The sequence below is a fragment of the Aphis gossypii genome, chromosome 2, assembly GCF_020184175.1.
Source record: "Aphis gossypii isolate Hap1 chromosome 2, ASM2018417v2, whole genome shotgun sequence".
In the NCBI taxonomy this organism is placed as follows: Eukaryota; Metazoa; Arthropoda; class Insecta; order Hemiptera; family Aphididae; genus Aphis; species Aphis gossypii.
Window position 1 is genome coordinate 59638206 of NC_065531.1, and position 14043 is coordinate 59652248.

General features: G+C 24.8%; 1 protein-coding gene across 4 annotated transcripts in view; it reads right to left on the bottom strand.

Annotated features, from left to right (window-relative positions):
• The window catches only part of LOC114122743 (prolyl endopeptidase FAP), a 218834-nt gene that overhangs the window by 41598 nt on the left and 163193 nt on the right, over window positions 1-14043 (bottom strand). The window lies entirely within an intron of this gene.

Here is a 14043-nt window from a genome sequence, read left to right on the forward strand (position 1 = left end):
GTTAAATAAATCCAATATGCGTTTTATATAAAATAATATTGTTATAAATTTATCCGAAAATGAGAAAAAATCAAAAATACATGTCTTCTATGTGCATAATGTGATAGGTACATTAAAATATTATATTATATATTATCGCATTGCAGCTTCGATCTTCTATCCCTGTGACGTGTCGACAATAGATGTGCATTACGCGCGTGCGTGTGTGCGTTCATATTTCGATTTAGTGTATCGTCTCGTGTTTCGGCAGCAGCGGCTAATACACGTTTAAAAGTGATTTTATACTTCTCGATATAATAAAAGGTTTTCGTGAAATGTTATCTTCGAGTTCTTGGTCGCATAAATCCAATCTACTTCTATTAGATAACCATCAACAACAAGGCGAATGTTGTTTGAAAACGTCGATTTTCTGTGTCTAGATATCGTATGTAAAAGACAAAATTTTAAATCCCACTTTTTATTTCCAATACGTTAAGTATAATATTATCTATTATCTAAGATTTTAATTGCTTCCCGAGATTTTAATGAAAACTTAAATAGAGAAAACGTTTGAGTTCTTATTCGCTTGTGTGAATTTTATAAAACCACAATATTTGTAAGCCAAATGGTAGAGTTCACAATATGTTTTTATCTGCCTATCACAGACTCCTTGTTGTTTCGTTATATCGACGACTACACCGTTTAAAATTAAAATAAATATAACGAACATTACTCGTATAGTCATATTGACTGCAGAATCCCACTTCCATTCACTATTTAAAATATTATGTTTGAATTAATATTTAAAAATGGCTTTAATTCCCTGGTCCTAAGAGTTGGTAGCCACGCAATAGATCGCCTTGTTTTATATTATAAGTACAAAACACAAAAAAGCAGTGTGCGTGTAAAGAGTGTATTACATAATATAATATATATTTATAACACAGCGTATTTATATTTTGCGGATGGACCGCACTCGGGTAGCATTCGGGTACACTCGAATTTTGTTCCCCCGTCGAGTCGGCTATTGTTTTAGGGCGTTGGCGATTCTGTGCTAGTTTCGGGTGTGTGATAGCCTGTTCCCTTTATTTTCTTCCGACACTTACCTCAATTAACATTTCGCGGCATAATTCATTGCCGTTTTCGCGGTGTATAAATTCATTGTTTTGCAACCCGCGGGTTACACGCAGTTTGGGTGCGCAAGCGCGTGCGACAAAACATTTCGTGTTCGTATATTATAACCACCGATACAAAAAACGTATCAATTAAGTCATGGTGCTATTAAATTTTTTCTCTAATCGAGTGTTATGAGAGCGACGACGTACGATAAACGCGATGATTAGTAGCACGTCACGTGTAAATGTGTGCGTACAACTCGTAGCCAGACGGGTGTTGTGAAATGAGTGAAAACATAAATAAAATTGAAAAATCACATAGATAAGATTATGCGTTTCGAGGAGCACAATATCATTAATCTCCGCTGTTGTAATGCAATGAGAGTTTTCACGAGAACTATATTATTATTTTCTGAGAAAATTTTGCTTTATTCGATCCCAAAAGCCGAAAGGCTCTGTGGCTGTGTCAGCCGTTGTAATTCTTGTAATACTCAGTCGTATCCACTATATAATGCTGCTATTCACGTAATACCTATTATAATCGTATTGTAATAATAAATGAAATATATATGGTTATCTGGAATAATGTAGTAGGAGAATTAAAACATTTTGTGGTATGATATGGATAAATTAGCAATACGTTCTTGTTATTTGAATAGTAACTATACATATTGTATATTATCAAACATTTATTAATGATCACCATTAGAATCTTGATAAGATAATTTCCCGATTTCTTAAATTTTTGAACGATAAATTAAAACAACATTTTTTTTCCATATTCTAATGGTATTTACTATTTTATTAGATTGTTTAAATGAAATACATACCTACTCAATAAAATTCTGTAACGTATTTTATTATTATCTATGTAAATAGAGTAAGGACAACAACATCATATAACTTGAGGAATATATTAGTTTAAACTCACAATCGGAGCTGATAAACATTAATAAGTAATTATGTTTTAATTAATTTTAAAACGTTAATTTTCAATTTGGAACGTATCCAGTTCTTATAGGTTATGTATACCATGCCATGGAGTAAAATCAAGTGAGAACAAAATAGAAATCCTATTATGAATATAATCAAGTGTATGTATAGTATCATCAATCTCTTTTGTAAGACGTTATTTTTCATATGCAATTTACCCGTGTAATATAATTTTGACGTATATGAATAATAATTTGATATGCAATAGACTAAGATGTTCGCTGTCAGGAAATATAATATTAGTGCGTTACCATGTATAATATTCACCCAATTCGGAACGACAGCAACCATGTTAAACGCAAAACACTTTTTGTTGTTTTAAAGTATAAAGAAATCCAACACTTCTCATCTTAAGTTGTTAAGTGTAGCCATTACGATTGAACAAGAGGTTATACTACAAGAAGGATAGACAATTAAAAAATGTACCCCGAGTATAAGAAATATCCTATTCATTTCAGTTACATTTTGAATCGCTGATTTTTCATTTTTATAATGGATTACATAATCAAAATTATCATTTTTAATTAATTGAAAGAGCATTTGTACATTTTATTATTTTACATAAATTACTTTTATTATTGCGGGATTCATCGATTATATTAGTGAACCCTTGAGATAGAGATGAAGTTTTTTCTAAATAAAAATGATAAGTATACAAATACGTTTTGTAAACATATAAAAAAAAGATTTTCTATAAATTGATTATATACATTAATCGAGTGTGAGTAAACATTATTTTTATTATTATTATTTAACAACTATTGTATATGTTATTGACAAGATAATTACTTCTTATGCTATTCATATACTAACATAGTTCATTTTACAGAGTTGACATGTTTAGCTTATTTAAGACAATAAAATATATTTTATATTTTATCATAAACATTTAAAATAAAATTATAATGATCCTCGTATAAAATTATATATATATCATATTTAAATGTAACATATTATAAAATTGAATAACTTTTTTAACTGTTAAATATGATACAAAGGACTGAAAAGAGTGTTCTAACTACAAAAAAAAAAATAATAATAATATGAAAACTATTTTTTACCTAAAATATTAAAATAATCTAAATCATAAAATTGTAAAAACTAATTTAAAAAAATAATAATTTAAATAAAAAAGTATAATTATTGATGGTGTTATTTCACAATATAATTCAGTACGTTTTCAATTTTTTTGGTAGATAGATTATTTACAAAACGTTTCAGCGCAATAACTGTTTATTTACTATCTTCTATATTTTTATTAAACTTATTCAAATTATATAAATGTATCTTAAATAGTTTAAACAAGTTATAAGTAAATTTAATTATTATTTTATAAAATTGTCTTTAAATAAAATTATATTATTTATTTAAATTGTTGTTATTTTATATTATTTGTTTAATCAAAATTTAAATTTTGGTCTTAGTATTATTTTAATTTTTACTATTACGTTATTTATTTTCACATAAATTATAAGACCCCGTTTTTAAGCTCCGGATATCCTACGGACAGATTTTTTATAGTAATTAAAGTCTGCTTTTTTAATGTCTAATTATAATTTTTTACTCCAGGGCTATAATTACGTATTTATTTATAATTAAATGAATCGCTACAGAATAATGTAGATTAACTCTTTTTCTGGTCTTATATGAATAATTAGAAATATATTTTCAATCCATATATTGAGAATTCTAAAATTTTCAATTCTAGTAGATGTTTTATAAAAGAAAAAGTATCATATATTCATGTGCAACCCTTTACACTAGTGTATATTTAGCAATAACGCTACTGTCTGATAAAGGTATAGTCTATAAATACATTGATAGGTATTTATTCCAATACCAATCCATCACCACATCATCATTATCTCTTGGCAGACATTTTGCAAGAATATAAGAGTACAATCATTTTGTTAATGTTATTTCGACTTAAGTCCAATTCTCACAATAGTGTATTTTAAGTAAAATAAAATTACAAGTTATTTCAAGATTTATATACGTATATCATTTTGAGATAGAATAATTTATCTTAAATAAAAAAAAAAAAAAATGTTTTTGAATATTACAATCAATTTAATGAAAATCAGAATTATACTTAATTATATTGTAGTATATTGTACCATGCAATTAAATGAAAAATGCTAACTCAGTTGAGTTACATTTTAATGCCCAATTATCAAGTAATAATATCTAACATGTGGATATTAATGCATTGTAATATTAATATAATAATATCATAAATTATGAAGGTATAATTAAAGATGTCACCTATCTCTCAATTTGAGTGATTATTATTTTTACTATTTTTATTCCAATTTATTTTACAAAAATACTGTTTATGGTAAGCATACGATTATAATGATGAATTTTTAAACATTGTTTAAAGCAATATCTTTTTTTGGATAAAAATAAAAAAAAATAAAGCTCTTCATGTTTTTTAATAACATGTTACTGGTATAATATTGGCTACTATGCTCTAATCCGCTAACATAAACAACGGTTAAATAACTTATTTTTTTTTTTTTAACTTAATTTTATGTTATGAAAAATAATAACAAAACACAATGAAAACATTTGAATATTATGTAAGTATGATACTGTTTTTCTATGCAATGGATATCATGTAATATTTCCAATTGCTATTAAAGTATTTTTTTTTTTTTTATTAATATTATATTTCTATGGTAAGTTAATATAATTTTTTCTAAAAACATACATTTATCATTATTGTAATAAAAGTATGCCTTTATTAATTATTTTTCCCCTGTTGTGTTCTATAGTAATTGGGGTGAAATAATTTATCAATAGCTATTTATGAACAAAATAAATTTTCTTATTTATTTTATTTTGGATAATTTTAGATTTTTTATTTATTATTGCAATATTAAAAGCTTAAAAGGTTTCATGTATTAATTTTTAAGTTTTTTGATTGGGCAGAAAGTTCTGATCAATATGTATAGAGAACATCAAACACAATTATTAAAAAATAATATGAAGATTCGCTAAAACTATTTTAACTATAATAATAAAAAAAAAAAAAAATGTTATATAATCATAATACATTTTTCAAAGTAGTAAAAATTTTTAATTTTTTAATTTTTACTTCCCAAAAATACAAACGAGATTCAATATTTTAACTAAAACCTTCATTAAAGTTGACATTTAAAGAATTTTTGTTTTTGTTTAAAAAACATATTCAGACAAATTTAAAAATCCTCATCATAGTTATTAAATCAATACTTTCATCGCTCAGTTAAAATACACAGGTAAATACAAAATGATATAACAATATGTAGACTTAAGGTAGTATAAGAACATTTAGAATTAAATTACAGGTGTTTAACTTGTAAACACATTATGTGTGTAAATGGTTTTCTTCTTCTTCATGAAAAAATTTAAGCACAGTTTGAAAATGTTCAGTGTAAAGATCTACACAACCACTTTTAAAATAATATGTTGTAGAAACATGAAATTACTCCCTTTCTTCATGTATTGGAACAAATGTTATTCTTTTTCCAAAAATATTTAATGGAAAGTATTTAATGGTAACAAACAAGCTCTCGAACCAAAGTTCATTATAAACAGTTCTATTGTTTTAAAAGGGATGCTTTAGAAGTTGTAGATAACCTTTTATTGAACATTATATTAGGGTATGTATTTTGAGAAAGAATGTTAATGAAACTAAACCCATAGAATAGTATTCTGTCTGAAACAGACTAGTTATTTACTATACCATTACACCACAATCATGTTTAAGCTAAGCCATAAGTCTCAGAACATTATTTCGCTCTATAAAAATTGTGAATTTGACATAAACAACAAGTACGTAATGAGTTAAAAATATATATTTGTATATTGTATAATATGATAAATATTATTTAGTTTAATATGACGTGTCAGCATATTATAATTCATAAACTGTAGATTTCTATTTTGTGAGTTAATTACAAAAATAATATTCTATACTAAAAAATAAATAATTATAATTTTATACAATATGTATATTGTATATATTTATCAAAATAAATTACAATTAATAGTATTTATTCCTAGGTTACCTACATACATTTTATTTTTTATTTTTTCTATCATATAAGTATTTCTTTATAACGTTTTAATTTTTGTTTGACATATTCACCTTCATGAATAGTACTTATAGATAATTTAAAACTTTTTAGCGTGACTCATTCATAAAATAAATGTAACTTATTTAAATCTTATGAAATAATGTACCTGGTATAAGTTATATAATAAATTGAAAAAAAAAATATCAGCATTTTCCATTTAATCGACAGTGTATTTTATTTTTCCATTCATAATGTTCTCGCGTGCAAATATTACATTATGACATATTTATACGATATAACTACAACAAATTACAACCACTAATCGCTGAAATAGCATTTTTAAACCCAATAAATATTATACGTTTTATTTTTCAATATTTATACAAAAGTTGCGCAAAGCATTTATAATAAAATATAAAAGCATGTAAGATAGTTTAAAATTATTTAAAAAATGTTTCTAATTATTTTGATGAACGTTAAAGGAAAATAAAATCTGTGTAACTTGCAAAAATTAGTATTGTGCTATAATATTAACTACAGCAATAGACACACAACAATTGTGCAAACATATTTAAGATATTATCAGAAATTCCATAAAATGTGTTTCGTTTTAAAAATGTATAAATGTAATTTCCTTTTTTTATATAATAAAAAAATAGGTTAGGTTAAAAAATTATTTAAATGAAATAAAATAACAAATTGAATTCAAGTAGGCTAAAAAATAAAAAATTGAAAAAAAAAAACATAGAAACCTACTATATGGAATAAAATAAATGGTTTCGAATGTACTTCATCGTTGTAATGGGATTTGAATTAAATGGTAATTCATTGTAATAAAAAAAATGAATCTGAGTGAAAGAAACGATTGAATATTTATTTATTTTTTAAGTATTTTTTTCTAAGTATAGTGTATTTTATTCTATCTTGCATTTCAATATATTTTATATTACTATAATTATTATTATTTTTAATTCAGTAGGTTATAACAATTTTAGATAAATTATTGGCCATTAACAATGTACCGTAATATTGTTTAAATATATTGATATTTTAAATAACTTAGAATCCATAAAAAAAAAATATATAGTTGATACTATGTTAAACATTTCAAAAAGTAGAATAATAATGTTTTATTAGTTATGTGATGTGTAATAATTAAAATAAAGTAATTATGATCGCACACTTATGATATTTTTTGGTCGTAATTAAAAAAATATTTTTTTGGGTATTGTTACATAAAAAAACCAACATAATATGTTGCAACTATCTTATGTTCAGAAGTGTTTATATAAATATTTCGTAAAAAATGCTAAGTTTATACTGTCTTTCTTTTTTGAATTTTAGGATTTCAATAAAAAAAATACTAGGTACATTTATTTTATCTGGTATAGCATAAAATTCCCGATATCAACTGTTTATATTAATTTTTCAATTATTAATAAAATTACCAACTGTAGTTTTCAGTTTTTCTATTTTTGATTCTTCAAAGTAAAAACTAGGTATACAGAAATAATTTTCAAAAGAAATTCATTTTGATTATTAAGACAAATATTTTGCTCTATAATGTGTTGTTTACATATACTAAAAAATCTCTCATCGTTGTAAAACATATACATTTATTAGTTTACACGTCAAAGCCCATGAACCGTAACGATGTTTGTTATACTCAAAAAACAATATAAACCAAGGTTAAAGAATAAAGTAATAAATTTTTAATGTCTTTGATACAATACAAAATTTAATCATGCGAAGTTCGAAAAAAGTCTTTTTTGAATAAATTGTGATCACCTTCTTACCTAGGATCAATGAAGATTTTGTAGGTCACAATCCATTATATATATACACACACATTTATTTAATATATCAGAGTAACTTACAATTAACCACCAGGACGAAGGGGATGATGTCAGCTAGTTGGCAACTTAGGTCGCTCGTTGCGTGTGATGCTTGGAAACAAGGGGGGAGATTTTGCATAGCGACTGTCCCCTTAGTCGTTTATTTCCGGTTAAGTAATAATAATAATGCATTAAAACAGTTAATTGCACCGTAGCTCGGGAAATTCAATCGTCACCGTCTCCGGAAAATGCATAAATTACATTTAAAGAAGATATTATACTCGCACGCGCTACCACTATCAACCCCTATTCTACAATGATCTAGATTACTTTAGCCCATGGACACGTGCACCAGGCTCCATCATCGATATTATATATATAGGAAGGAGTTCACCGCTTCCGGTCAGTACCTCTCGGCCATTTTGCCGTAACTTCACATCCGCCGCTTGCAGCGTATAATAGCTATAGAGACTACCGGACGTTTTCCTATCTCACCATCTCACTACAATTCCAGTTTTATAGGGCACTGCAATTGGCATTTTATGAGAATTTTCACACGGCTTTTGTATCGGTCACTACTCGTATTACCCTGCAACATTCGTGTCTGAAAGAAATAATTCTTGACAATTTTATGTCATTATATATATATTTAGAAGGTGTATATAATAGCGCCCGTCCGAGATTTCACTGAATTTGCGATATTTGCCAAAGTCACGCGTCACCGATTCTGCAGTACCAATAAAATATCTCAGTCCGTTGTTAATACGTGACGAAATCGTAATTGTTTCGGTATAGAATACCACACTATAATAAGCATTTGTTTTCTTTTTGCCACCGAATAAAGAATTATTTTTGTATACTTGTATAGAAACAATGTATTTTACTCATTAGTATGATTTGACCAAAAGAAGTGATACAACTGATCGTTATTTAATTTTTTTCTTCATAAATTACAGTTTAAATTAGATTAAAATAGAGTTTTGAAACCTTAAGTTAAATCAATTAAATTGAAAAAAACAAATTACCATTTAAATATAGATGATATAAAAAATGAGATTTTTAATTTAATATGAATGCATTCTTAAAAAAAAAAAAAAAAAAAAAAAATACAATTTTATATTTTTTTACGATATTACAATAAATGTAATTTTTTTCATCGTTAGAAACTAATTTTACTTTATTCAAAAACCAATTCGACTGAATGAACGAAAACAATGCATATATTTTATGATTAACATTTTATTCATTTAAATGCAAAATTATTTTATAAGGTTTCGTGTTAAACTTTTTTATACTTCTAAATCAACATTATAATAACGCTTTCGGTATTTCATTATTATAAAAGAAAAAGTTTGTGTCCACTTAATCATATTCTTGAAAAAAATTCTTATCATTAAAAATTACTCAAAAATTATCATAAGTGACCAAGATTTATACTTTATTTAAAAACCAAAATATTTTCATAGACTATCTGATATATTTATTCAAATGATGTATAATCAAAGTTGAATTATCAATATGGCTTAAACAACAGCAACTGTATTCAGTGGTTTTTAGTATCTAAAAAAAATAATCCAGTTTAAAACCCATCAGTGTATGCACTGATATAAGTAAAATATGTCGTTCATGAATATAATTGCGAATATTCGATATTCATCAACTGCGTAGTCATGAAAAATGTACAACGATGAACGAATAAAAAGTTAGATTACAGCGTCGAATGGCAAAATTGAGGAAATCAAATTAGTCTAGGTTTTAATAACGTTGTAATAATATTTTGAACGCGTGAAACACACCAGTCATAAATATCGATTGCTATAAAAATATTATATCATAATGCGTGGACCGAAACTCGTTAACAGACTTTGCGTAATAACTTTGAGTGAATTACAATTTATGAATAATATCCTCCCATAAAAATGAATAAAATCTACCGTGTAATCATACTGATATATACTTCCTGTTATAATACAATTGTATAAATTCATATTTGTATGATGTATTTAGTAATTTTATGAGTAGTTAAGAATAATTAATTTTTAATATATTATTATATTGTACTTAATTATATTCTACACATAGATTTAGATAAATTTTAAATGCTACATAAACATATAATGCATTTGCTTATTTTCCACTAGAGTTGATAATTTAATTTTCTTATTTATCCAATAAACTCAAATATTTTACAAGCAAATTAATTGTCTTATTGAATTTTTAATGTACATAAACATAATACCTTTTACTTAATTAATGTTGAAATTATATTGTTAGAAATTCTTATTTTGTTTACATACCTACATACTTGAAAACTATGAAACTAACTTTTTTTTATGTATATCTATTTAATACACTAAAGTGATTTGGTTAAATAAATGATGAATAAAGTTAAACAAAAAATATTATAGAATTTTATAGAACTAAAAAAAATGTTAAATAAGATTGCTATTATTTGTTGATTTCTACTTTATCAATTACCAAGTCATTCTATTAAATGCCAAATAATTAAACCAATGACTAACTTACTGTATACATATTTATTAATAAGTTAGATTTGAATCAGCATGTTTATAATTAAGAGCAATTTTTCTAATTTTCTCTTCAATTTCAAACTACCCCAAAAAAGAATTATTTAAACTTATTAAAATTTTTATATTATATGTGAACAGCTGTGTAAACAATAATAATCACAAAAATCATTTCAGACTCGAAAAATTGTAAGCACGTGAAAAAATATTATATTATTTGAATATTAAATGCATGCTCTAAAAATTACATCCTCAAAATTTGCAAATATGAATATAAAAAAATATACTGAATTTTTTATCATATTAACAAATTTTCTAGTAAATGAAGATTTATATATTATATTGTAGCAACAAGATACAAAATAATATTTATTTGTTTTATTTACGGTTATTTTATTATGTATGAGATAAATAAAAAGTAACACATGTACAAATGTATTAAAATAAGAAAAAAACAATTTCAAATAATCAATAAAAAAAAATAGAACATACTAATCTGAAAATATTATTTAAAATCATTATTTACTGTAGGTCAGAGAATACCTAACTATGACATATTATAAATCAATAATACATACATACCTATTTTCATACATAAATACTTAGAAACATACATTATAATTCTATTCCGATAATAATACAATAAGTACTCTAAATAATATTATCATGACCTAAAATTCAAAACGCAAATTGAAAAAACCAACTATACAATTTTTATACAAAATAATATTAAAGTATGATAATTTACGCAAAGAAGTATCTTGAAAGTTAAAATTGAATAATAAGTCAAAGTAACGCCTAAATATCCAGTTTAATATACTTCTAAGATTTCTTCTAAGAAAATATAATTTAAATATTTGCTTATAACTTTGTTATTAATATTTAATAACGCACTTTAAAATGATAAAATCATCTGATAATTTTAATTTTAATAAAATTAACTATAATGTTTTGAAACAAACATTTATATAGGGGAGTTCGTAACGTAACATATAAATCTATCTATTTTTTTTTAAATAAGTAAGGACTATGATATTTATTTTTAATAAAAATAATGCTGTATATTAAACTGATCAAGTGAAACACGTGCAATTTTTGTTTTTTGCAAAAGAGTAAATAATATTTTATTTATCTATTTAGGATACTTAAGCGAAGAATGATGACGAAGCCACATTTTGTTGCAAGAGTAAAGCAATTGTGTTCCCTATGGAAACAAAACGTTCCCGTAAATTACTGGCACATATTATGTTTATTGAGGAGAATGCATTTAGGACTCATACTGTTTAAGTCAGTATATATTCACCAGGGAAACATACAAAAAATAAATTCCTACACATGTACTTTCGTACACTTAACAGATATCTTAATAAGAAACTAGTCAAATAATTGTGCATACGATATAAAAAACATAGTATAACATAGTATTCAAATCATAATATTAAAATAGAATACGAAAAACCATATAGGTATGTAGTATATCCATTATGTATTCGTCAGTAAAATCTAATTTAAATTTGTAACGTTACCTTAGGAAAACATTTAATTGGGCATTTAAAAATTAATCCTAAATTATTGAAAAGGTGAAGTGATACATTTTCTAATCACATATACCGTGGAGCATTATACTTTAAAAAAAAAATTCCTCTTTTGTTGCATCTGTATTATTTAACTATAAATATTAATGTTTCAAATAGCGAGAAATAAAATATGATCTTATTTAAGAACATGTAATATTGTTATAACTAATATACAAAATTTGAATGTATGCATAATAATATTTAGTCTTTAATAAATTTATTTACATAATATATTAAATCACATAACTCTGCAATATATGTACTTTGTAGGAATTGCACATTTATAATCCCTGAGTATACCAAACAGAGATCAATTAATGAATTGCAGAAAATTATTCCACCCCTCAAAAAGCATTCTCGTATAATACACTTAATTGTTTTTATTTATTTATTTATTTATTTTTAAATCTCGTAATTAAATCCTTGACAGTGAAACTATTTCAAATGCCATACACAATAAAAGACCCAAGTATCGTCTGATTTCATCGTGGTACTCTTAAACAGCAGTCACGTACAAGCACCACCTGAAAAGGATGAAATTTTGTCTGAAATAAAATATCGCGGTGTTCTGGCAGAAGTTCAAACGTTTTTCATCTAGACAGGATATCCGAATAGTGAATTCCATCGGAAAAAAATAACAAAGGTACAACCTCTGATGCGTCGAGTTCGCATGTAACGCATAATGACACTATCATTTGTCACGGAAGTTGTATCATACGACGAGTTCGGCATGATAATGGATGTCCCGGATATTAAAGTAAAAAAAAAATCATTAAATTCGATTTAGATGCGACCACAATACTCATTATGCATTTATCTGGTTTTATTTATTACGTATTAAGCTATAAATACTAGTTCCCTGACACAATTATTTTTAAATGTGAAATTTTTGAAATGCGTCATTATATTACAGAAACATAAAACATAATTTATGTTATTAATAATATAATATATTTCAATAAATTAAAAAAAAATTAAATGTATTAAATATTACTATTACGTCATACATTTTATGTTATGACTTTATAACGTAACTATGTGCTTATGTACAGTATTTTCGTTTTTATTTCATTATGTAATATGTATATATTAGGTATTATGTTTATCTATAAACTATAAAAAACAGCACTTTTAATATATATATACCTTTATAAAATATATATTATATATATACTGATAAACTATTTTATAAGCTTGTGAATTATACCATCGAGATAGGTACAATGAAACTCCACACATTCTGAAATTGTAAAATTATCACACTATTCCTGGAACTATTATAAGCAAACGCTATAAGCGTTGTATAACAAGAAATAGTGGAAATCCACTTATAATGTGTCACACAAGAAAATCTCATGACCAAGTGTGTGTTATATTAAGCCCAGTGGCAATAAATAATTTTGAAGTAGTGGGTACTTTGAAAATATGACAGCCAAGGAAATATGGAACTGAAAAACAATTTTACAAAGAATACCATACTAAAAAGGTAAAAACATGTTAACATTGTTAAAATAACTGAAAACTATGCATTGATTATTGTTCACAAATTAATAACGCAATTTATTTTATAAGTATCTAATTATCTATAATATGATTCAACACTACCACTGAATAATAAATTATTACTTAAAATATTAGTTTATTTAGTCTTATTTTGGTTTCTTTATAGTGATAAAGTATATTGAAATTATAAGTAAAATAACATTGGAACATTTATTATGAAAATCTTGAAAAATGATTAATCAATTATGTAACCAATTTTATATTGATGGAATAATGTTGCACAATACTAGGTATAGGCAATTTATTTAAGGTAAGACAGAAATGGTACGAAATTGCCTATACATTGCCCCGTTATACATGTTTTTATATTAATTTATTATACTAAAATATACAATTTTGAGTAATGAAAATTAATATGTTTTATTAAAATATTTAATGAATAATAATTT